Source organism: Macaca fascicularis, chromosome 4 (assembly GCF_037993035.2).
Source record: "Macaca fascicularis isolate 582-1 chromosome 4, T2T-MFA8v1.1".
In the NCBI taxonomy this organism is placed as follows: domain Eukaryota; kingdom Metazoa; phylum Chordata; class Mammalia; order Primates; family Cercopithecidae; genus Macaca; species Macaca fascicularis.
The window spans coordinates 150632775-150657612 of NC_088378.1; the positions used below are offsets into that span (position 1 = coordinate 150632775).

General features: G+C 37.4%; 1 protein-coding gene across 1 annotated transcript in view; it reads right to left on the reverse strand.

Annotated features, from left to right (window-relative positions):
• Window positions 1–24838, reverse strand: part of HDGFL1 (HDGF like 1) — a 314838-nt gene that overhangs the window by 252665 nt on the left and 37335 nt on the right. The window lies entirely within an intron of this gene.

Sequence of the window (24838 nt, forward strand, 5' to 3'; positions counted from 1 at the left end):
TCTTCTAACCTAAGTGTTCAAGATTATCACAGGTGCAGGCAATTAATAAGCAGATTTCCCTATACCCAGAGTCCTTAGGGACCCGTCAAAAAGTAGTAAAGAGACATTCGAGATCTCAGCTCAGTTACAAATAGAATTAAGCAGAGAAAACTTATGCACCCTGTTCTCATTTTCTCCATTTTCTTTTGAAATTGAGAACACACATAGGATTCACTTTGAAGTTAGGGCTGCCTGAATATGATATTATTGATTTCCATAACATGTTTTTGCTCTGCAATGCGGATGTGCATTTTTCAAACATATTAAGAAAGGCTTTGATCTGATTTGTTCCACCAGAACATTGTAGAGAGGCTGAAACCACTTCTATATAAGGGTTTGCTGTGCTGAGGGGAAGATTGCTCTAGCTTGAAAGAGGTTGGAAATATCCCATCTGAAAGCTCTTTTCAGTCTTCCTCAGCCTAAACATTTTACTCAGAGGGGTCAAAGGTCACCAACTGTCAAAACAAAACCAAAATTACACAGCGCTCCTGCAAGGAAGCTAAGCAGAGTGGAGACTCGGAGTTCACAAACTGGACTCCTTAATGCAGCATGTAACAAACCATAAAACTGCCCTTTCAAAGTCACAGGTATACTATCCTAAATCCTACTGATTTTTACAAGTTATCCAATAAGTTTAGAAGACTAGCATTTTTGGTATCAATGTAGAGACTGAATTCTAGAAGAGGGGATGGGGGCCAGCCCAAACGTAGGACTGTCAAAGCAACCAGCCTGCAAACTCCAAAGTACCAGATGGTGCTTTCGGGTTTCATAAACCCAAAGGTTCATAAATCTTCCTTCAAAGTTTCCAATTTCAAAAAGGGGTTGTTTTCTTTGTGGGACTGGGGACGGGGGGAAGTTTTGCCATTGGGTGTCTAACAGAAAACCCCTAATAACCTGTTAGACTTTCTTGTTCCTCCAGCTGGAGACAAACAGACAGTCCCCGGCAAGCTCAAAGCACAACCCCTCATCTGCCAGTCAACTCACTGTGGAAACAAGACCTGAACTTCTGTTTTGCAACCTGGTCTCATCATGACATGAAGAAGTTCTAGGGTTTTAAATAATCAGGGACTGAGTTTATCTGTTCATTCTTTAGTGAGAACCTTAGCAAATAATTCTTATTTTTTAATACAACATAAAACATTCAGCTTTTAAATCATATTCAGCATTGCTTAGAAAAGAATAATGGAGAAATGACTTATCTGAGGTTTACCTAAATGGAGGTGACTTCAACATTTTGTGAGCCAACTTTATCCCAGAGGTCTTAATATAATGACATGTCTGAACTCCACTCTCTCCCTACCCACCTAGTGAAAGAGGAACTGGACAGAAAACAGGAGGGAAACAAATTGGAGGGGAGAATGAAGAGCACCTAAGTAGCCACAACGTGGGTAACCAACTCATTTCATTTATAAAGATCTGCATGTGTACACGCAGCATGCTGTACATTTGTGCACCAACTCAATTACAATGGAATTTAGTGTCCAACCAACTAGAAGAGTCTGCAAAAATGATGGGCTTTGATTTTGATATGAAAATTAGTGGATCCAAAAAGGGAAACTACCTTAGGCAGATACATCTCTCCTACATTGCTTGGCAAAAGAAATACAGAATCATAGCACTCTTTCATGCTATCATATCTATCTCCTTCTCTGTAAGATTCTTCCTTTCACATTAGAATAACTTCACCCTCCTTGCAGATTCTTTCCTTTCTGGCCTAACCAAATGAACCTATCATATCCCTGTGTATCACAAGGTTCGCGGAAGGATCAAATGAAAGAGAACATGAATAGGAAAGTGCCTTGCAAACTACGAAGCTTTATAATAATTTCTATTATGATTATTAATCATATACTGAAAAAGACACAAGACAGAGTAAGTAGAAAGTAAGACATACAAAAAATGTTGAAATGCTTAAGATTGCTTACCTTAAGAAATTGTTATTAAAAATGTAATCATAGCAATAAAATTTAAACACAACCTTTAAGTATGTAAAGCATTGTTAGAGTAAGTAGGTTCTCAAACTGTGGAAAAGAAGGGAAAAAAGATATGGGGTAAGTTCAAGCTTCAAGGTATATGTAATAAGAAATTCCAACAGTCTGGTTTGCTGAGCACAAGAGTGGATGAATCATTAAAGGAGACTGTGGTGTGATCTTCCCAGGAATTCTAGAAGGGGCAGAATGGTCACCGTCTGATGTGGTTCATACTGTGTGACCAAGCAAAAGGAATGAGAGCGATTAGCTCACCCCAATTGTATTTGCCAGCTCCAAATGGTCAAAGGGTTATATAAAAAAAAAACTATGTGGAGTCCTTATCACTTTAATATGTACACACACATCAAAAAATAATACATCTCCTACCACTGGAAAATCATTTTAAAATTCCATCTATTATGCTGACACACAATGGAATTGTTTTAAAAATAAAGTATGCACTACATGATCAATAGCAACCTTAACAGCAGCCATTTCAGATGAAACTTCTGTTTACAAGAATCTCCAAAGAGCTCAAAACTGGATTACAGAGATGATCATAGCAATGCAACAGCAAGGTTATCTGTTTTTATTTGTAGCTCCACAAAGCCTTTAGAACCTGATGTGTCCAGGAAAAAAAAAATAGTTCAGGCAAATCAAAAGCTTTTATCCTTGCAGTGGCTGGTCATCATAAACACTGTCACAGTCCTGGCAGACGAAAGTTAAGGGCATCCCTGTTAAGAGATCTCTCAGCTACACTTTACATATATGTGTATGTATGTACAAGTGTGTGTTTTTATTTATGTATGTATCTTTTCTGAGAATGGAAGGAAAGTTAAAATTATCTCCTGATTTCCATGTTCTTTGGTGTGTTATCTTCATTTCTCTCTTTTCAGATTTTACCCTGAAGAGAAGAAAATTAGGATGACAACAAAAATCCACAGAAGTGAGTGTAAATTTTAGGTCTCTTTGTGGAGTGGAAAGTGGGATTCTCACTTTCAGTCCCAAGCTAATAGCTTTATTATGGGACGTGTGTGTGAGTGTATAAGTGGCACACATCTACATACTTACAGCCTCCACTGCTGCTCAAACAGCTTCAGAAATCTCATACACCATCTACCTCGTCCTGACAGGAGGAGACCCTCAGCTCGGAAAACAAAACTCCTCCCCCGAAACGATCTCCCCAAAAACACAAATGAGAGAGTGGGTGGTTTTTATTCCACACAAACTGTTTCAAATAATAAGGGATTTGGCATTTCTGGGGATCAGCCACCCAGCAATACCAATGACCATTTTTAGGAAGGCTGGCATGTTTATTTGCCCTGAAAGAGATGGCTTCTACAAATACATTACAAAGGCAAACAAACAAACAAACAAACAAACAAAACAGGGTCCTATGTAAAGCAAAGTAAATTGCCAGTCATCCACCTTCATCCATCAGGAACTACTGAAATAATTAACCCTTTTGCTTAAATCATTCAATAACTTCTGCATTCTGTCTCTCAAGAAGATGCTTCCAAGAAAAAGAGGGTTTTGTTTGTTTGCTTGTTTGTTTGTTGTTTGTTTTAGAGGCAGGGTCATGGTCTTTCACCCAAGCTAGAGTGCAGTGGTACAATCATAGCTCACTGCAGAATCAAATTCTGATCCCACTTCAGCCTCCCAAGTAGGTGGGACTACAGGCATGGGCAACCATGCCCAGCTTTTATTATTTATTTATTTATTTATTTACTTATTTATTTCTGTAAAGATGGGGATCTCACCATGTTGCCCAGGCTGGGCTCAAGCTCCTGACCTCAAGCAATCCTCCTGACTAGGCCTCCCAAAGCATCGGTATTACCGGAGCTAGCCACCATACTGGGCCTTTACAAGCTCCTTTTCTCCTACTTAGACACCAACACCAATATAACTGCAGTCACAAACTGTGCATAGGAAGAAGAGTAAGAATTTTGATAAGTCTGAAAATTAAACTCCAGATGAGAGGCATGATGAGCTCTTCCTCCCAAGCACCAAAGAATGTTGGTGTCTGCCTGGCAGCCCACAGTGTACCTCCTTCACTCAATAGCAATCACCCTACAGTGATCTATAACAGGGGCCCCAGGGCATCCCCAAACTGGGCAATAACCAATATTCACATAATTATTAATGAGACATAAAAAGCAAGATAATTTCAACAGTTTAACAATCCACTGTTCTCTAAATTCTATTCCAAATTGAGTCATACGGTCAGGGATAATAAGCAAGGGACATCAATAATATAGATGGATACTTAATCATGAAAAAAATGTAGCAAGTGGATTGTATCATTCTGGAGGATATGTATTATGACTGCTACTTTTTATTACTTTTAATTATCTGGCCCATCAGGTTAATACCAAATACTAAAAACGAATACCAAAACAGAGGCACATGGTATTGAAGTTATGGTGATAAAGAAAGACAAAGACAGAATATAAGAGGCAGGAAATGGAATTACAGAGTCAGCAGTAGGATCAGAATGAGGGATGGCATAGCCTAAAGACAAAGCAAAGTTCTCACATTTTCTTGAGAGGCCGAGAACAAGCCAGGAGTAAGGGACAAGCTTAGCATGTATACCAGAAACTGCCCCAGAAGAAAAACTAAGTCCATAAAAAGTATGATGAAGGTGAAAGCCAAAATTTACATGAATAACGGAAGCTGAGCAGGGTTTATGTAAATACTGTAATTCAGGAGCAGAGGCAGATCTGAGACCAACTACACTAATGAGTATCAGGAATATCAAAGTACAAAAGGGCCTGAAAAGTAAACCATCAATAGGCTCATTAGTCTCATCAAAAGAATAAGAGGAGACAAAGGGAAAGCTAAAATACAAAGGTTGCCGCAGAACCAGAGGATGCTGAGGAGTGAAAGGTGGGGACTGGATGGACCAGAAAACAGAAGAGGCTCCAGTACCCAGAGAAAACACTGAGAAACAATACTCAGGTCTGCACACTTCTTCTGGGATCCACCACAATTTTAACACTTGGGTACTATGACACCTGCAAATGAAGGCAGGCAGGGATTAAATCTCGCTGTGACATTGAATCAAAGACAATAGTATTTGTCAGTTTATTTTTCTCATTAAACTATAAAAATCTTGCATATTTATCCAATGATTATTGAAGTCTTCAGATTACAGTCTGGATGAGCCATTGAGACCATCTTTGGTGATATATTAGCTACTCATACATGTACTTTGTTCATAAAATAACATTTTCGGCCAGGCATGGTGGCTCACGCCTGTAATCCCAGCACTTTGGGAGGCCAAGGCAGGCGGATCACTTGAGGTCAGGAGTTCGTGACCAGCCTGGCCCAGGTGGTGAAACCCCATCTTTACTAAAAATACAAAAATTAACTGGGCATGGTGGCGCAGGCCTGTAATCCCAGCTGCTGGAGAGGCTGAGGCAGGAGAATCATTTGAATCCCAGAGGCAGAGGTTGCAGTGAGCTAAGATTGTGCCACTGCACTCCAGCCTGGGTCACAGAGCGAGTCTCGGTCTCAAAAATAAATAAATAAATAAATATATAAATAAATAATAAGATAATATTTTCATGGGACAAAGTTATACATTTGCACATTTATCAATAAAATGATTAATTACATCAGGACTTAGGATATTTTGATATATTTATTGCCACATATAAAAGCTACTTTAGATGAGACTCACAAAGTGTCATATAAGAATATAATGCATATTTATATTTAGGCACAGCACATATATATCTACACAGAAATATATGGGGACCAACCTCTCTATGCTACATGAACTATCATGCCTCTTTGCTTGCCACAATGAACTCTTAGTATGTCAAGGGCCTTAATCACAACTCATTCTTTCCTTTGAGGGCCTTTAATTTTGTTTTTATCACCTCATGATAAATAACAATGTTGTTCTTAGATACTATGGCCATTCCCAATTGACTAAGAGTACAGAAACCCTGGTAGGTGCTAATATTTTATCCTTAATTTAATTACTATTCTTCTAATAAATTGGAAGAATAGCCATGATCAAATCTCATCAAGGATGATAAAATTTCTTTTATCCATCCATCTTTGCCCAGGTTAAATTCTTGCTCACTTAAGTCTTAAATTCTGCTTATTTACAAAGATCACTAGCTTTTCTACCCTAAATCAGCTTCTTAATATTGTCTTTCTAATTTTAGGGGCAAAAAGTATACCAAGGTTTATTAAAAGTTGATGGCAGCTTGAAAACTAGTGCTGACCTGACAGTGGTAGCTTTGGCAGACATATTTTCAAAATTTTTTTCTCAGAGATATTTTTAATGAGGCTTTAAAAGTAAGGGTATTTAAAACAAAGAAGAATATTAAATACTTCAGTTAGCAAAAAAAAAGTTTGCTTCTCCTCTGGTATCTTTTATATAAAAATGAAAATGAGTAAATGGTTGTTGATATAGTTTGGATATTTGTCCCTGCCCAAATCTTGTATTGAAATGTAACCCCAGTGTTGGAGGTGGGGCCTGGTGGGAGGTGTTTGGGCCATAAGGCCAGATCCCTTGTGGCTTGGTGCTGTCCTCATGATGGTGAGTTTTTGTGGGATCTGGTTGTTTGAGTGTGTGTCCTACACTTGAACAATTCCCCCATCCTCTCATGGCACACAATAAACCACCACCACCCGTACTTTTCGCTCACTTGCTCCTGCTGCCGCCATGTGAGGCACTTGCTCCCTACTTGCCTTCTGCCATGATTCGAAACTTCCTGAGGCTTCCCCAGAAGCAGATGCTGGCACTATGTTTCCTGTACAGCTTGCAGAACTGTAAGCCAATTAAACTTCTTCTCTTATAAATTGCCCAGTCTCAGGCATTCCATTAAAACAATGCAAGAACGGCCTAAGAGAAAATTGGTACTGAGGGGTGGGGCATTGCTATAAAGAAATCTGAAAATGTGGGAGGACCTTTGGAACTGGGTAATGGGTAGAGGTTGGAAGAGTGTGGAAGGCTCAGAAGACAGGAAAATGAGGGAAAGTTTGGAACTTCTTAGAGACTGGTAAAATGGTTATGACCAAAATGCTGATAGTGATATGGACAGTGAAGTACAGGCTGATGAAATCTCAGATGGAGATGAGGAACTTACTGGAAACTGGAGCAAAGGTCACACATATTACGCCTTAGCAAAGAGCTCAGCTACGTTCTGTTTATGCCCTAGGATCTGTAGAAGTTTGAGCTTAAGAGTGATGATTTATGGTATTTGGCAGAAGAAATTTATAAGCAGCAAAGCATTCAAGATGTGACCTGGCTGCTTTTAACAACCTACACTCAGATATGGGAGCAAAGAAGTGACTTAAACTTGGAATTTATATTTAAACAGAAAGCAGAGCATAAAAGTTTGAAATTTTTCAGGCTGGCCAAATGGCAGAGAAAGAAAAAGCTTTTTCAGGAGAGGGATTCAAGTAGGCTATGGAGTAACCACTTGTTAAAGAGATTTGCATAACTGAAAAACAGCCAGATGCTAACAACCAAGACAATGGGAAAAAGGACTCAAAGGTATTTCAGAGACCTTCACAGTACCCCTCCCACCACAGGCCCAGAGGCCTAGGAAGGAAGAATGCTTTTGCGGGGCAGGGGCAGGCTCAGGACCCCGCTACCCTGCAAAGACTCAGGACACTGCTCCCCACATCTTGGCCACTCCAACTCCAGCTGTGGCTCAAAGGGGTCCAGGTATAGCTCAGGCTGCCACGTTGGAGAATGCAAACTATAAGGCTTGGCAGATTCCCTGTATTGTTAAGCCTTCAGGTATGCAGAGTACAAGAGTGAAGGAGGCTTGATGGCCTCCACCTAGATTTTCAGAGTATATATAAAAAAGCCTGGGTGCTCAGGCAGAAGTCTGCTGCAGGGGGAGAGCCCTAATAGAGAACCTCTACTAGGGCAGTGCCAAAGGGAAATGTGGAGTTGGAACCCCCACAGGAAGTCCCCACTGGGGCACTGCCTAGTGGAGCTGTGGAAAGAAGAGTAACATCTTCCAGATCCCAGAATCATAGATCTACTGGCAGCTTACAACCTGTGCCTGGAAAAGCCACAGCCACTCAACACTAACCTCTGAGAGCAGTGGAGAAGTCTGAATTCTATAAAGCCAAAGGGGTAGAGCTGCCCAAGGCCTTGGGAGACCACCCCTCCCACAAGTGTGCCCTGGATGTGGTACAAGGAGTCAAAGGAGAATATTTTGGAGCTTTAAGATTTAATGACTACCTGCTGGGTTTCAAACTAGCATGGGGTCTGTAGGCCCCCCCCCTTTTTTTTTTTTTTTGGCCAATTTCTCCCTTTTGGAACAAGAAGGTTTGCCCAGTTCCTGTTACCTCCTTTGTATCTGGGAAGTAAATAACTTGTTTTTATTTTACAGGCTCATAGGTGGAAGGCACTTGCCTTGTCTCAGATTACATTTTGGACTTTGGACTTTTGGTTAACACTGCAATTAGTTAAGACTTTGAGAGACTATTGGGAAGGCATGATTGTGTTTTGCAATGTGAGAAGGACGTGACATTGGGGTGCAGGGGGTGGAATGATATAGTCTGGATATTTGTCCCTGCCCAAATTTCATGTTGAAATGCAATTCCCAATGTTGGAGGTGGGTGCTGGTGCAGGTATTTAAGCCATGAGAGTAAATTCCTAAGGTCTTGGGGCTGTACTCATAATATTGAGTGAGTTCTTTTGAGATCTGGTTGTTTAAGTGTGTTGCCACCCCCAACCACCACCACCCTTGCTCTATTGCTCCTGCTCCCACCATGTGAAATGCCTGTTCCCCTTTCACCTTCCACCATGATTGTGAGCTTCTGAGACTGCCCAGAGGCAGATGCTGGTCCTATGCTTTCTGTATAGCAGAAAGAACTGTGAGCCAATTAAAGCTCCCTTCCTTCCTTCCTTCCTTCCTTTCTCTCTTTCTCTCTCTCTTTCTTTCTTTCTTTCTTTCTCTCTCTCTCTCTCTCTCTCTCTCTCTTTCTTTCTGAGACAGAGTCTTGCTCTGTGGCCCAGGCTGGAGTGCTATGGCACAATCTCGGCTCACTGCAACTTCCACCTCCTGGGTTCAAGCGATTCTCCTGTCTCAGCCTCCTGAGTAGCTGGGATTACAGGTGCTGCCACCACGCCTGGCTAATTTTTGTATTTTTAGTAGAGATGGGGTTCCAACATGTTGGTCAGGCTGCTCTCGAACTCCTGACCTTGTGATCTGCCCGCCTTGGCCTCCCAAAGTGCTGGGATTACAGGCGTGAGCCATCGTGCCCAGCCCAAAGCTCCTTTCTTATAAATTACCTAGTCTCAGGTATTCCCTTATAGTGATGCAAGAACAGCCTAGTAAAGCTTTAAAAATGCTATTGGAAATTATTTCTTATCCAACTAAAACACTATTTTATATAAAATAGATCATGGTGATATGGTTTGGCTGTGTCCCTACCCAAATCTCATCTTGAACTGTAGCTCCCATAACTCCCATGTGTTGTGGGAGGGACCCAGTAGAAGATAACTGAATCATGGAGGCGGTTTCCCCCATACTATTCTCATGGTAGTGAATAAGTCTCACGAGATCTGATGGTTTTATAAGGGGTTTCTACTTTCACTTGGCTCTCATTCTCTATTATCCACGTCCATGTAAGAAGTCCCTTTGCTCTTCCTTTGTCTTCTGTCATGATTATGAGGCCTCCCTAGCCACATGGAACTGTGAGTCCATTAAACCTTTTTCTTTATAAATTATCCACTCTTGGGTATGTCTTTATCAGCAATGGGAAAATGAACTAATACACGTGGTTTATCTTATAACTACAAGAACATATCTATTATCCAGTGTAGAATATTAAAATATTTGTTTCTGTTGGATTTCAAAGAAGCATTGGTTATCATCCTAAAATTTGCGTGGACTTGAATCTCCTACCATACCCTGTCCTTATGCTGATAACAATGATGAATTCTGGTGAAATAAAAAAAAAAAGAAGAAAGAAACAGAGAAGAGAGGGAATGTGAGAAAGAGAGAAGGAAGGAAGGAAGGAGAGAGAAAGGAAGGAATGAAGCAAATGAAACAGAGAAAGGAAGGAGAGAGAATGAAAGGAAGGAAGGAAGCAAGAAGTGAGGGAGGAAAGAGTACAGAAGAGGAGAAAAGGGAAAGGAAAGAAAGAATGAAGGAGGGGAGGAATGGAGAGAGGAGAAAGGGGAAAGGAAGGAAAAGAAAAGTAGAAATCTACATAAATATACTGGAGAGTGACACCAAAAAAAAAAAAAAAAAAAAAGGCAGGACCTTCTAGAGGAGTGTCAACATTCAGAAAAAGGAATGGCAAGGATGATTTTCCTATATTGCATGGCTTTTAGCCTGAGGAGAGATTATAATAACAGCATTCACAGTGGCTAAAACTCTGCTAGGAACCCCAGAATTATTCTGTACAATTGTAGCCACTGAAAAGTGAAAGGAGAAGTCAAGATGGGAAGAAAACAGAAAGGAGGAGGGGCCCAAAATTCTATGTCTAAACTCTATGCAAATTTCTGGCTAAAAAGAGAGCGAGAGAGAGAGAGAGAGAGAGAGAGAGAATGTGTGTGTGTGTGTGTGTGTGTGTCAGACTCCAAGCAGAATGCCTGAACTGAGATTTTGAATTGCCACTCATGAAATGGCGTTTGAAGTTTGAATCTTGTTAAATCAATTGCCAATTAAAACAAGCAAACAACAGTGATGCTCTTCAGGAGACCATAACAAAATCTAAAAACAACCTACATTTACAATGACAAGAACGCAATCCAAAATTACTCGACATATTAGGAAATAAGAAATTGTCACTCATTATCAGAATAAAAGACAACAGACTTCAATCTATAGATGACTGAGGTGTTAGAACTATAAGAAAATAATTTTAAAACAATCATCAATTATGATAAATGACATGAAGAAAAAAATGCTCATAATGAATGAAAAGGTATGAATCTCAGCAGAAAAATGGAATGGAAAAGAACCTAATGAAAATTTCAGAAAAGTTTAGCACCTGTATTTTTAAGAAAATTCAGAGAAAGGGCTTAGCAGGAAAATGGGGGTGACAAAGTGAACAGTAAACTTGAAGATAGGATCATGGAAATTATCTAATCTGAAAAAGAAAGAAAAAAATTGAAGAATGACCACAGCCTTAAGGACTGTGAGACAAAAACAAATGTCCAATTTACTAAAGAAGCAAAGAAAATGGGGCAAAAATATTCAAATAAATAATAAACAAAAAGTTATCAAATTGGTGAAAATAGTAGATGTACAGATATGACAATCTCAGTGAAACTCAAGCAGTATAAATTCAAAAACAAGCATGTCTAAGAACATAATAGTCATACTATTTGAAAGCCAAAAAGAGAAAATATATCTGAAAGTAGCAGGAAGAAAACAATAAATTACACATAGGAGACCATGGTTAGCTAACGAATGACTTCTCATCCTAAATTATGGATGCCAGAAGACATTGGCATAACATACTCAAAGTGCTCGAAGAGAGAAAAATGAACTAATAATTTTTATCTAGCAAAGCTATCTCTTAACAATAAAGACAAGGGCTGAGAGTGGTGGCTCACGCCTATAATCCCAGCACTTTGGGAGGTCAAGGCGGGAGGATCACAAGGTCAGGAGATCGAGACTATCCTGGCTAACATGGTAAAACTCATCTCTACTAAAAATACAAAAAATTAGCTGGTTGTGGTAGCAGGCCCCTGTAGTCCCAGCTACTCAGGAGGCTGAGGCGGAGAATGGTGTGAATCGGGGAGGTGGAGATTGCAGTGAGCCGAGATCATGCCACTGCACTCCTGCCTGCGTGACAGAGTGAGACTCTATCTCACAAAAAACAAAAAACAAACAAAAAAAATAAAGACAAAATCCTTTTTCAGATTTTAAAAACTGACAGCATTTGTCATAAGTACACTTGTAATATAAGAAATGCTAATGGATGTTTTTCGGCCTAGAGAAAATAATAGCAGAAGTAAATTTGGACCTTTAGGAAGGAATGGAAAACACCAGAAATGGTAAATATATAAAACTATTTTCACAGTCTGTGAAGCAAAACTGTAGTTTTTATGAGTTGCACAACATATATACATATACATATATATGTGTAATCCATATGACAACTATAGTAGAAAGGATGAGGAGAGGTAAATAGACCTATACAATTGCAAAGTTGCTATATTTTATGTGGCATGGAACATTATTAATGTTAACTATCCTGGGAAAAAGTATGGGTATATATTGTAATCTCTAGAGCAACTACTAAAATGTTGACAAAAACTCAAATGCCTTAATATTCATTTTTAAGACAGTGACTGTCACCTCAATCAAATCTAAACAAGTGAATAAATTTAGTTCCAATAGAATAATCACTGGAATTGCACACTTAATGAAATCCTTTTGCATTGTTTCTTTTCAGTATCTTCTGTGTGTGTTATCACTGAATTGTACAACAGAAATTGTAATAGTCCAAGAGGATCTGTAAAGCACTGACTTAGTCACAATTGTCACTAGACCTCCAATTTCAATTTCTTTATAAGAGAATGTTCTATCACTCTTTCACATAAAGGTACAGATGGAAATGTGTATCACAGTATTGTGTATAGTAGGACAGACAGTAGATGCACTGTGGAAGAGTGGATAGGTAAAATGTGGATGCAGTCATTGAAGTATAATAAAGGAGTTAGAAATGACAAACTAGATGTAATATAGCACCATGAACACATCATCAACATATAACTGAGTGAAGGAAAACCAAGACAAAGATCAGAGGTCTCTAAAACAATACCTAAGTAAATTAAAAATATATGCACACTCAATAAAAAAATGCATATTTTGCAGCAACACATACAAATTCATTCATTCAAACATACTAGAATAGTGTTGATGGGAAAAGGAAAGGGAGTTCAGGAGATAACAGCAGATAGATGATGATTGATAGAAAGAAAAAAATGGGAGTAGCTACACATAGAACAATAATGACAATAAAATATAACGAATGAATACATTGCCTCTGTTCTTCACTAAGGTCCATCAGGAAGAGAAAAGAAATTGAATTTTTTGAAAACTTTTTTACCTTGCTCTGGATATCTAGAGATTTGCTTTCACACTTGTTTTATAACTTAAACTGATTGACAGATTTTACAAAAAGCCCATCAAATTCCTGGCTAACACGGTGAAACCCCGTCTCTACTAAAAAATACAAAAAACTAGCCGGGCGAGGTGGCGGGCGCCTGTAGTCCCAGCTACTCGGGAGGCTGAGACAGGAGAATGGCGTGAACCCGGGAGGCGGACCTTGCAGTGAGCTGAGATCGCGCCACTGCACTCCAGCTTGGGCGACAGAGCGAGACTCCGTCTCAAAAAAAAAAAAAAAAAAAAAAGCCCATCAAATTATGCTGCAGATTATTTGCAATTAAAACTGAAAACTTTAAGCAGAAATTTGCAATGCCCAGTATAGGCGTAGAGTCAGATTTTTTCAACACCTACATACATTCATAAAACCAAATGAAAAGTCATTCACGGGCTTTACAAATTTTGATTTGCACCACTGCCTAACATTTTAGGTCAGAGGTTGACAAACGATAGGTTGCCAGCCAAAGGCAGTCCACTAGCTGTTTGAATTCTTAGCTCATGCACAGCCCAGGAGCTAAGAATTGTAATTACATTTTTTTTAATGGTTACATTTTAAATACTTATATAAGTACCTACATACTACCCTTGATTTTGACTCTTGGCTAGCAAAGCCTAAAATATTTACTATCTGCTTTTTTTAAGAAAAAGTTTGCTAATGCCTGATCTAGATTCTGGAAACAAAATAATTATTTGGTATTCTTTCCTTTGCAAGACTTGTGTTCCAGGTTAGAAGAAATGGTTTTAGAAACAGTAATCCCAGCACTTCAGGAGGCCGGGCGGGAGGATCATGAGGTCAGAAGATCGAGACCATCCTGGCTAACACTGTGAAACCCCACCTCTACTAAAAATACAAAAAATTAGCTGGGCGTGGTGGCGGGCACCTGTAGTCCCAGCTACTCAGGAGGCTGAGGCAGGAGAATGGCATGAACCCGGGAGGCAGAGCTTGCAGTAAGCCGAGATCGTGCCACTGCACTCCAGCCTGGGCGACACAGCGAGACTCCGTCTCAAAAAAAAAAAAAAAAAAAGAAGTTATTTCAGGCAAAGGAGGAATCTGCCACTATCGGGCAGCCCTGAAAGAGAATACAAGTAAATGTGCTGCTGTTGAGTAAAAAAATATTAATTAGATAGTAGACATCAGCCAGGCACGGTGGCTCACGCCTGTAATCAGAGCACTTTGGGAGGCTGAGGCAGGCAGATCACGAGGTCAGGAGTTCAAAACTAGCCTGGCCAACATAGTGAAACCCCATCTTTACTAAAAATACAAAATTAGCCGGGCATGTTGGCATGCGCCTGTAGTCCCAGCTACTCGGGAGGCTGAGGCAGGAGAATCGCTTCAACCCAGGAGGCAGAAGAGGTTGTGGTGAGCTGAGGTCACACCACTGCACTCCAGCCTGGGCAACAGTGAGACTCCGTCTCAAAAAAAAAAAAAAAATGGTAGTAGACATCAGAGGTCATTGCAGAATAATTAAAGAAGCAGATGATATTACACTGGAGTACAATGATTATCACAGATATATTCTTCAGGACGGATAGGACAAAATCTTCCATTCCACACAATTTTCTTACAAGGTGATATTGACACCTCTGTCAAGGAGAGTTGGGGTCTATTTTATCCCTTGAATCCAGGCCTGCCAGCAACCAGGAAGGAAATGATACTATGTAACTTCCAAGGCAGTTGATAAAAGGAAGTAGAGTTTCTGCCTAGTCTTTTCGGTTAGTTGCTTTAGAGACCTTCCACTATGCTGTGAGGAAGCCCAGAGCATATGGAGAGGCCCTAAGTAGGAATTCTGACGGACAATCCCAGCTGACAGCCAATATCAACTAACAAACATGTGAGTGAAGAAGCCTTCAAGGTATGTTTAGTTCTAGCCACCATTTGGCTGCAATCCACATGAAAGATCCCAAGCAAGAGCCATGAGCGATAACAACAAATTGATTGTTGTTGTTGTAAACCACAAAATTTGAGGGTAGTTTCATTTATTTTGTTTTGCTTTTGTTTTTGTTTTTTACAGCCATAGATAATCAAGACAACTATTTATAGTCTATCTCACTGAAGATATTCTAAACATTAGTCAAAGTATCACCAAATCAGCCCTATGCCGAGTGGCCACAGTTGCGAATGAGTACTTGGCCTGTCTGATTTCATAATACCTTGGCAGGATTAGGTATCACTGGAAGTTGCTAGCTATAGAAGTTTATGAAGCTTCATGAGCAACAGGAAATGTGGAGGCATCAGGAATTTTCACAAAGCATGACACATCGTATCTATCAAATTTGGTAATAAAGTAACTATTTTGTCATGTAGGTACCGCTGGAGTAAGCCAAAATTGGAGCAAATAATTTAATTCAAAAGTTATTTCCCCTATTCAATGATGTATACATAAGTCTGTATAACTCCTTAACAAACAATAATATAAAATTTGTTCTTAAAAGCAAACATATTGCTTCATTTAAAATCTTGAAGTTTGCTTCCATACAACCCTTTCTACAAAGACAAGGCTTAAGACATAAATTTGTAATTTGGGGTTGTAATGAAAGTAAAACAGTTGTAATGTCATCTTTATGAACTGCCCTGAAATGTGTCTGTCCAAAGGCAGAATATACATAATAAAATCTTTCATAACAGTACAAAACAATATTTTTTATTTTATGTCTGGGATGATATAAAGTTTCTTATGCTTGAAATGACATTGAAGTAAATTGCCAGAAAAGACTTTTGAGATTTTTTTCTTTTTTTGACAAGGACAAACCCATGACATTTTTACAAAGCCTTTGGTCTTAACCTTGGAAATCTGACTGCTTAGGATAAAGGCAGAGAAAATGAGCAAGAAAGCTCTAAAGGTAAGATGTTATTATTAAATGCAAATATATTCATTAAGGAATTGGCCAAACAGGAAGGAATATTCCACTTTTAATGAATTCTTTAAACACACAAATATTCTGCAGGTGTGCATTTTAATTTAACCTTTGAAGCAGTGGTTATCAGTGGAAATGGACCTGGGTGATAAGATGCTATCTAGAACTTATTTTTTTACCCTTTATTTTATATACATGTAATATGAAATTTTTTAGTCCATTAAAAGCTGTCCATTATTTTCACTTTCATATTCTAGACCTTCCTGCAAAGTTACTAAAAGCTCTAATGGAATCATTTTTATGGGATTTGAAATTTTGAGTTGTATTGCTAGAAATACTTCACATAATGAAAATACTATATGTAATTTTAAAAAATATATCTTCCAAAAATGTTAAAACACTGATGAGGAATTAAAGTATATTTTGAATGTAGTAAAGTTTTGTGATACACAGTGACATTGGGACAATTATCTGAGTAATTCAGAACAAACACATATACATATCTAGTGGCTGCCAGCACATACACAGTGAGTAAAATTTGTACAAGTTTTAAAGTTAAACTACTCAAGTAATATGGATAAAATCTACACACCAATGGCATGTTATAGGATTTTGATCAGAGCACTGAAAAAAGGGATTTCATTATTTTCATCATTGTTTGGGTCATCAAGGAGTTTGAAAGGTAAAAATCATTCATAATTTCACCAACAATTGCTGAGGGCCTACAAAACCTACAATGTGATTGACTGTTTTTAACCATCTAATTTGCTAACCTATAAACAAAAATTTAAAAGGTTTTGAACAAAAATAAGATACAGACCTACACAAGAAAATGCAATGAATGCTTTTTGAAACTACTTGGAAAAAGAAATTCTTTCTTGACATTTGGTATTAAAGTTCTCTTTAGATTAAAACACATAAATAATTATTTCACTGTTAATTTCATTCATGTAGCTAAGAGTTTGGAAGACGGTTATTTCACATAGTTATCTTCAAAAAATATTCTTAAATGATAAAATATGTACTCCTATATAATTGACATAACCTCAATGAGAAAGCTTTTTATAAATCAAACATGAAAACATTCTCATAATTTCATAGCTGTCTCCTACATATGTACCTATGATTTCCACTTATTCCAATGGATACTTTCTCTGTTTTCAGATGTAGCTGAAATTAAAGACTATCTCTTATTCTGCAGTTACTAACAGAAACTTATAACTTATATTCATTCACTTTATTTCTTTATGAAATCAATTCTCCCTTCTGGATGAAACACACTATTTCTCATCTATTAAGTTAATTTTATAAGATATCAGTACCAAATGCCTGTAGAAAAGAGAACATTCAAATGCCACATCACCTCTAATGGTAATAATAGCATAGCATCTCTCAAATGGTCGACAGATAACCTTTTATCTCTTTTTTTAATTTACAAGAATTCTTTGACTTTCATTCCACTAATGATGTAGAAGTGACAAGTGAAAAAGTTAAATGAAAATTTTATGACACATGCAAGACTCATATTAGTAAAAGAATTCTTAGAGACCAAAATGGCAGATAAATCAAAGACCAATTTGAAGATGAAAAAAATTAATAGCTTCTCATCCCTTATCTGCATAACTCATTGAGAAATAGTCTAACAAACGTATTGTTTTTATAACATGATTTAGAATCACACTCAAATTCTCTTTGACAGTGGCCATGTTTTCTTAAAGACACTGAATTCTTCAGAACATTCCATTTATCTCTCCTCTCTTTGGAAACCCAATTACCTTGGCATTTTTCCTTGAAGTAATAATGTGTTTCAAAATGTGTATTCAAGGTCACATCTTTATCTCCTCATGAAGACTTATCATCAGCTACATAAGAAGCTCGGTGGGCACATCAAAAGGCATATAGAAGTGGGCAGACAGAACGTAAGAAGAAATATTACCAGTATGGCAGGAGAAAGACTTGGAGTTCCAGTGCCAGTTCTTTCAGTAATTAAATATGTTTACCTCACTTTCTTTATTTCTGTAATGTGATATTTGGTTAGAATTACTCCATGTTTCCTCTACCTCTAAAATACTGTGATTTAGACAAATTAGAGATTGTCCAGAAGTTGAGCCTCAGGATGGTTAATCTTCTTAATGGATGAACAGATTGAAATTGAATTGAACATAGGCAGGAGAAATTGGAAGAGAAGCTATTGTAATATGCAAGTCAAGATAACCTGGAGAGAGGAGGAAAGAGAATTTTATGGAATTAGAGAGACAGAATAATTGTCACCCGCCAACTGGTTGAGTGTGATGCAAGGGAAACAAAAGAAAAGGAAATAAACACAACTCTGAGATGTTAAGTGTTGACTGAGAAGCTATTTGAGGGAAAAGATGAATCGTTAAGGATTTTCTTTAGTAATTCACTATATCTTACTTGTAGACATATAGATTGAAATGTCTAGCAGGTAATTAGTAACTCAGAAGAGAACTTAGGGAGAGATAAACAGAGCTGGGATCATCTTCCTGGGTATGACAAGTAAAGTCATGACTTTGAATAAGACAGCCAAAAGGGGCAGTATAAGGTTGAATACCAACAAAAATTAACATAGATAAGAACTCAAGGAATTATTTAGATTCAGCCATTAAACAATCATGGTAACCAGTAAGAGAAAATAAAACAAACTCAACTATTTATATACTATTTTTGTCATATATTCTATTGTAGATGTTCTAGGTGCTTGAAATACACGCACCCATTATCTTGTGTCTTGGTTAATTTTCCCTCACATTTGCTTAATACATGCTTGATATTTTTGATCCTATTATTGAATACAAAAAGACTATAGACAGTCTCATCTCCATGTTGACTGCATATCAATACAATATCACAAAGTACTGTACTTTGCTTTAACATTTTTGCCTAGTAATAAATTTATTACTCCAGCAATTTAATTTGCTTGGTGTGATATTTTTGTACTTTAACTTCTTTAGGCACTCCATTTTAATCTAGGTTTTTCAACAGCAGCACTACCGACATTTGGATGGCATAATATTTTGTCCTGAGAGCTGCTCTGTGTGTTGTAAGATGTTTAGCAACATGTCTGGTCTCTGTTCACCAGATACCAGCAGCACCCGCGCTTCCAGTTATGACAGTCATAAACATCTTCACACATTGCCAAATGTCTCTGGGAGGCAAAATCACCACCTAAGTGCTTGACCTTTGAAAACCACTCTTTTAGATTGATGGGGTTCAGAACACACTACCCCAAAATATGGCATCTTGGCATTTCAGAAAACAGCAGAAATAGGAAGTTCACTCTGTGAGCTTTTCCTGCCCTTCTCCCCTGAAGCAGGCCATAAAAGAATCCTCTGACGTTTCTATAAAGTAGGTCATAAGAACCTTCATTCCAGAAGTACCCTCAAAGACAGAGACACCCAGAAGAATCGGAACATACAGGCTTTGGTAAGTTCCCTATAGTATCTTAGATCATACTCCTTTTTGTACAATTATATTTCTACATGACTGTCCACTTTTTATCAACCTTAAGCATAAAAATACACATTTCTCTGTTTCTTTGGTTCTTCATTTCTGAAGGCTCTTTTTCATGTAAATTTATATTGAATAAATCTGTACATTTTTATTTTGTTACTGTCTTTTGTTATAGGACTGTCAGGCATGAACCTATCTATGGGCAAGAAAAAGAATCTCTTCTCCCCTACAAGCTATGTCACTTGTATATAAGCATTTAATTGGAATTTGCCATTTTTAGAGAAACTGAGTCATTTTCTTCTTTTAATAAGTAGATTTATCTTGATATACTTGATTTTATTCTGCCCCCAATTGCATATTTTTGTGGCCTACATATCCTTTTTTTTCTATTTTCTATTAAATGGAAAGTCTTGTGTTTTGGATGTGTGTGTATGCGTATGTGTATTTTCTTTTTCTGACAACTTAAAAGGTTTACGATCTGTTTTCCATTTTTGTAAGGGTTACAGTCAGAACTTTGCATCATCTGTTGAAATCGTAACTGATAAAAATCAGCTTGACTATATCTATTGATTCTCAGATATAAACCATTTTTAAAAATGAACATGTTCATACTTCCTTCCACTTTTGATAAGTGTATTTTTAGTTTCTTTTTAATCTTATTTTCCATTTATTTTATTAGAATTAGTGAGATCCATGATTCTGTGACCTGCCTTTCCCACAAGACTTCTTCATCACCTTGAACTTCTACATTCCCATATGTCATTTAAAAGCCTAGTATTATACATGTTTTAATTACTGTTGGACAATAGAGCACTCCATCAAAGAATTAATTCTTATTTATATGTCCATTTTCTTCTAGATCCACTGTAATGGTAAGGAGCTTTCCTAAAAAATAATCCCTTTGGTTATACTGATAAGACATGAATGAATAAATAAGAAAAAAAAAACTAAGCAGATATGTCACAGCTAAGATATTTTAGACAAATTCTAACAGAAAAATGTATTGGAGGATAAAGGGTATGTAGGTTGGATTTGAAGGGTAGCATTTTCTCTGAAGAGCCTGCTCTACTTTTCAATCTGAATCTTTCAATATAGGCAAAAAAATTGGCAGTGGAGGAAGTTAGGGGTGATAGTGTGTCAGCACATGCATGGCCCTAAGCGTTGTTACAATATCAAAATACTTCTCAGCACAGACTCAACTCCCTGACTTCCCAAGTGCTCTGATTCCTCTAGACTCCCCCAGCCCCTCGCATAGGTCAACCCCTACAGTCTCACCACTATGAAACAATAAAAAAATTAATGCCTATCATTTCAGGGGGCCTCAGGCACCCTGATCTATTGCTATAGCTTTCTGTTCTATTTGATGGTGTCTGTGCTAATTAGAATTTTAAATTATAAAATTTAAAATTATCCCTGGAAGTAAGCATGGCTGAGAGTCCCATTTCCTATTAGATAATAATAAGAGATGATTAACAGATAGGTGATAGATAGATAGATAGACCAGTTGATCCCTAGCTAGAAGTAGGCATGCTTCAGCTCTACTTTCCATCAGATAAGAAATGTGTGTGCCTGTGCACATACCTATAATATTGAAGTGTGAGGAACCTTTCACAAGGAAAGTTATCCACCTCACTTCTGATTAGCATACAGCTAAATATTTAATTATTTTGCCTAAAAAAAAAAAAACCATAACTCTTAAAGAGTGAGATTTACATTTGTGAAGTCTCTGGACACATCATCCTTAAATCTGGCATTATTTTATATCAGGCATTAAAATTTGTCCCAAGGCACACATGATTCAGAACAAGCATGTGACATATAATTCATAGAGATCTCATAGAACTAGACCAGAAGATATGAATAGTATAGCAGCAATTAAAAGAACAAAATAAGAATTATAAGGGAAATTTCCAAATGCTTCCACTATAGTTTTCTTATTTAAGTAGCAAATGCCCTCAAGGAACTGACAACAGATTAAGAACTTGCATTCTGGGGTTCTGAAGGGAAACTGATGATCTCCAAAGCCCTAGCAAAAACAAACACTGAACAGGAACACTTCCAAAAGAAAACAAAAGCATATCTTATTATTGTTAAAAGAAAAAACTTTAGAAGAATTGATTTTAGCAGGGTTTAAATGAGCAAAGAGACAATTAATGAATGAGGCAGCACCCTAAATGAGTAATGGTTTAGAAAGCTCCTCCCTGCAAAGTGGGCGGGCAGTATTTACAGACAGAAAAATAAAATGACAAACAGAAATAGTGTCATTGATTACAGCTCCTCCTTTGCCTTACTTGGACATGTCTGAGCAGTTTGTAGCCTGTAACTGGCTGAAAGCTCAGCTGCTAAGATTGTCCAAGACTCAGCTACTTGTTACAAGAATATATTCTTAATTTAGGTTGCAGTTTGTTTACATACTAAGTTAGATTGCAGTTTACTGAAAATGGGGCAGCATTAGGCCAAATTCAATTCAACAATATGTATGAAGTTAATCTAAATAGTAGGATGTAATTAAGGCATTGCATTTTGCTTATTCTAAAAATAGTGCCATTCAAAAAAAACACTATTGATCTTTTCTCCAATGTGCCCTTTACATTGTCTAATATTTTATACTGAAAACAGCATACATACTATTTAATTTTTTAGTCCAAGCATTAGAAGATGACTATTCAGAATTTTTCAATTCATAAACAATACACCTTTAATCATTTCATATTTCGCTTTATTTAAGACAATTCACTACTAATATAAATTGAAATATCTTTGTGATACATTTATTCTGAGGATTTTTTTAACTCTTAATTTCTTTCCCTCTTTAATATCCCCTAGCATATCTTGCAGTAGACACCTCTTAAGTTATGTGAAGACATTTTTTTTTTGTTTTTTTTTGAGATGGAGTCTCACTCTGTGGCCCAGGGTGGAGTGCAGTGGTACAATCATGGCTCGCTGCAACCTCCGCCTCCTGGGTTCAAGCGATTCTCCTGCTCAGCCTCCTGAGTAACTGGGACTAGTCAGTGGGTGCCCGCCACCACACCCAGCTGATTTTTGTATTTTTAGTAGATACGGGGTTTCACCATATTGGTCAGACTGGTGTCTAACTCCTGATCTCTTAATCTGCCTGCCTCAGCCTCCCAAAGTGCTAGGACTACAGGCGTGAGCCACCGCACCCGGCCTGTGAAAGATTTTAAATATACTTTGCTTCATACATGACAGAAGGAAAAACAAAATTATTCCAAACTTAAAAACAGATAAACAGAAGAAAACACAAACTTTGTTCCAAATTAGGAATAAAAACCAACCTGATGTTACTTAATGTTAAAAATTAGAGTTCTTTAGAAAAGATGGCAAACTTGTTTATTAGTTTCAGGTACTAAACGTAGTATGGGAATTTTAGCATCATTTGAGCTATTTATTCAGCTACTTGACATAAATCAATCATCAGCCCCCAGTTTCATCACAAGACCTCAGACCAAAAATGGCAAACGAAGTTTTGTAAAGTTTTAAAACATACAACCCAATTCTTACTGAACTTCTTTATTGCTCTAAATTAAGGGCACAGTTTGATAAAGAGAAAGGCTGACAAATAAGCACACATAAAAATTAAGGTGAAAAGGGATAACATGCACAGCAGTTAGAAGAATAGGACAACTATGATTTTTGCATAAAATATGTCTTTGCATTATTTATATATTGCAATATTCCATTCACAGGAAATGTGGGGCTGTGGAGCAGCAAGGAAACACACAATAAATTTTACAGAGAAACATGTACCTCTTTGCAGTCAAATAAATCGACTGACTGCCACTGAATAAACACAGCTTAGGTTTTCTTAGATTGCTCTTATCCTGGCTATCTACAAATGTTGCAACACCTTTAAATTTTAAGATTAAGTTGTCATTGTCAGTTCTTGTAACAGATTTTCTTACTCTTAAGTTTATGGGAGAGGAGGAGAATACGGGATAATGTAAATTTCTCTGCCACACAGCTCTGCTCTCTTAATAATTCAGACTTTCACCATCCAGGGAAAATATGAATACCTAATGTGAATATATGGAATCCTGACCCAGCTTTCAGATTGAGAGAGTCTATGAATCATCACATTTGATGTTTATGATTCAAAACGCAGGATTGCCTTAAACTAAGGCAATTAGGAAGATAGTTTTTCAGAGACGTTAGTCTTCGTTAAGATTTCTAGGTCCCCATAAGAGCACTTAGTCAGATAATTGCTAAAGCACATATGTGGCTCTAGGAACTATGGAAAAAGTAAATGCCATAGGAAGATTATTTTTTAAATTACCTCATTCATCAGTCTATTGTAAGAGACAGCAAATTTGAAACTAAAGGTCACAGGCTGCTTTAGATGCATGGACTTAAAAATTAGAGAAAGTCATCAATAAAACTTAGTTCTTATTCATTATAATCATTTCATTTAGGAAATTTTCAAAAGGTGAATGGAATTTTTAAGCCCATGAAAGATGAATTTTTGTCACCTTAACCCCAGAGTGGCTCAGGGTCAGAGAAGGTAGAGAGATCATAAGTTAATAACAGTTTACACACTCCTATCCTCGAAAAGAGTGGAAATTACTGGCTAGAATTTCAGTTTATTACATGGTATAGCAGGATGATGGGTGTAAGTGTGTCTGTGTGTGTGTGTGTGCGCACGCACGTGTGTTTGCCCTGGAAAACTACTGTATCACTTCCCCAAAATAAACTCTTAAATCAGGGGTTATAGCTTGTTTGTCTTAGAAGTGGGTCCACAGGATGTTTACAAGAGAATTCATTTCCCAGCCTTCCTCACATGACTCCTGATTTTCCGTGAAGTAATAATTGTTCCTTCATTTAACTCAACTGTAGAATTATTAGGTTGGTGTGAAAGTGATTGCAGTTTTTACCATTTAAAAGTAAAGCCCAAAACCACAATTACTTTTGCACTGAACTACTTCTTTCATATTCTTGACCTTTAGTCTCTCCAGGCTCCTGTTTCTTCATCTGTAAACTGGAGAGAATAATACCACTTAACACATATGTTAAAATCAAAAGAAATAAACAGATGAAGATGTACATTGAAAGTACCATACAGATATGCTATTTTTAAAAAGACGAAACGTATTTTTAAAAAGACAAAATGTAAAAAGAAACAAAATGAGGGAAATTTAATGACAGTGTAACAGGGGACTGAAAATTCTGATTTCTCAATCCTTATTCTATATCTCTTGGTATTTAGTGTAAAAATGTTTAAATCTTTACCTAGCAATCTTGAGGAAGAAACTTGATAACTGATAATACATGAGACTGTTACTTAAGTGAAATATAATCCTATGTATTCAACAAACTGTAGAGAAATAAGATAAATTTTAAAGTAAATGACTTCTGTAGTTTTATAGATCCTCCAAACCA